Below are 2740 nucleotides of genomic sequence, written 5' to 3' on the forward strand. Positions count from 1 at the left end.
GACTATAGATGCTCTAACGGGTCTCCAACTTCTCTTGTGGCCTTTTATCAAGACACAAAGAGCCTGCACAAAAGTGTGAACACATGACAGGATGATCTTGCATTGGCAATCAACATTTGTACAACTTTTATAAGTTGCTTTTGCAATACAGACCAAAGATTTGCCTCATCTATTAATTATAACCAGATTTTGATGAAATGATACCAAAAATACAAAGAGAGTTACTCCTGGAATTCACATTTCACAGTACATCGTAACTATCGTCATCTCTTGTACTCTCCTAGCTAATAAATATATGATCGGGTTGCCCACGAGGGGTATGTCAAACCACTATGAAAAATTATCTGTGCCGAGGACCGGGCCCTCTCTCTAAGTTGCTTGGCTATTGCTTCTTGGGCATCCCTGAAAGTTGGAAAGAAGCCCCCTACCGGAGGAGGTATTGGGATTCTTGTGTCACAACCCTTGCATGGATATTGACCCTCTGTGAGAAGAACTGTCTTCAAGTCTGGAGCTCGACCCATAACAATACTTACAAATAAAAAGTGTTGCTCCAGTAGGGGCCTAAAACCACCTAACTAGAACTCTTTCAATTGCCACTTGTGACAGCTTGTGAACCCAGACAACTTCCATGAAGGTTCCACTCTCTGAGCACCAAAACATCTTATTCTTGCTTCATCACCCTCCTGGCATGGATGTTCAAACATCTGCATTCAACCAGCAATACCTAAATCATAAGGGGTTATGGTAGGATTGTAATCAAAGCCAAAAGAGACTACGATGGTGCTTTGAGTCAGATAGACTTGTACACATTCTAACTAAAAGTTGAAAAGAATGAGTAGAAGTACCTCAACATCAAATATCTCGACAGATGGAGCAGCTTCGATGAGATTTAATGTCCATAATAGGTCAAATTTTATAAAGATACCATGGATGGTCAGCTTTCTTAGTTGTTGAATGCAGTGCATAGTTGTTTTCCGTCTGGTTGCATCCAAATCTGATGAACAAGAAAAGAGAGGTAAAAATAGAATAATTGTACATCTGTATGTCATAGATGCAAGTTATGTGCGCACCAGGTTAGTCATTTGCTAAGTAATGGGATGCTTCCTAGAAATTATAAATTTTAAATAAAAGCAAATAACATGGTGAGGTTATGAACCAGCAAAACTAGAACAATCCTAGTGCTAGTCCAACATTAAGTTCGTACGAACGAAATAGCACACAACCACAATATAACAGCTATCGGCTAAAATTACCTTTTCTCCTCGAAAGTTTAAGGTTAAAGTATGTATGTTTGTGGCACCGTCTGGAACTTGGCTTAAACTAAAATCTTGGTGAATGAGAGTTGCATCACAGATGAGGGATAATTCCTTGAGTGACGGGACATAACCAAAACACAAGGGGGCCTCATAAAACAACCAAGCCTGCCAACATACCCGCTCTAGTTTTAGAAGGCATAGCACCTCAGGTCTTTTCAACCTGGATAAGTAGACTTCTAGAACTCTGAGATTCGAACGTGGCGCATTGATCTTCCATACAGCACAGTCCCCGGTGTTGTAGTGGTCCAGACGAAGGTGCAGCAGTCGAACAAAAGGTGATTCATGTCCCGTTCGGCCAAGCGAACATTTTGTAGATGGAGCCTTGTGAGGCAACGAAGAATGCTAGGAAAGGCACTGAAGAATCCATCCATATCCTGAGCTTGCTGCACCATAACCTCGTGCGCGGAGTCCTCTGGCTTCTTCTCAGTTAGAATGGCGAGTTCCAAATCTGTTACCATCTCACTGTCAATGGCGTTGCTGACCAGCAGGCCGATGTCATGCGAGTAGTTGTCGGTGAGATAGGGCTCAAGGCATAGCTTTTTAGTGGTGTGTTTCCTGCGTGGATGAGCCAAGAGTCTGCTAGTAGCTCTCACCAGAGACGCCATTGCTTGATCAATGTGGCGTGCAGCTCCTTTGCATGTGGCGCTAAGGAAGTCCATGGCATGAAATTTGGGATTACGATATAACCACACAAGTTTCTGCACCGCGTTGACAAAATGCTACTTCTTGCTGCCGTGGCAATGTCGACTCTCACCAAGATAGAGATTAAGATGTCGTCGGTCAGCGCGCTGAGCCTATCTTCCACACATTTCTGCAATAAGAATATATCATCCATGAATACAGTCAAGTCAACATGTTTTAAAAAACTACGGTTTTAAAATGTTTGATGTGTTTGACATCAACAAATACCCCAGTTCTATAAACCATAGTATGCCTAACACCATGCTCTTTTTAGTATTTGAGAAAGAGATCTCTCAACCTCTGTTTTCTAGTAAACCAAAGTGAGAAAAACTGTGGTTTTTAGAAACGGAAGTATGCATTGCCGAGGTTTTAGATCACTATGGTTTTGTAAAAACGGTGTCACCAAACTAGAGACACTAACATAAACGAGGCAAAGAAATGCTTGGGACATTGGGTGAACCTTGATGAGGAGGTTAGATCGATCGCTACCAGAGACACTAACATAATCGCTCAAGAGGGACCGAACCTTCATATTGGGGACAAACTATGTGGTGGCCACCTTTTCTGATTATTTTCATAGATCTACATATCAACTTCGGTGGTCTAGGTACGAGAGTAGATGGACGTGGGAGGTGCTATAAGGCGCTCGTGGGCAGTGCTTGTTCCGCCTGCAGGGTCTCATGATTGGGCTAGACACTACTTAGCGCAACAAATGTTTCCTATTTTAATAATTCTCATAATTC

General features: G+C 42.3%; 1 pseudogene; it reads right to left on the reverse strand.

Moving 5' to 3' along the window:
• Positions 1-1148: 1148 nt before the first annotated feature.
• The window catches only part of LOC123039043 (uncharacterized), a 2465-nt pseudogene continuing 873 nt past the window's right edge, over positions 1149-2740 (reverse strand).

The sequence above is a fragment of the Triticum aestivum genome, chromosome 2B (assembly GCF_018294505.1).
Source record: "Triticum aestivum cultivar Chinese Spring chromosome 2B, IWGSC CS RefSeq v2.1, whole genome shotgun sequence".
Classification (NCBI taxonomy): Eukaryota; Viridiplantae; Streptophyta; class Magnoliopsida; order Poales; family Poaceae; genus Triticum; species Triticum aestivum.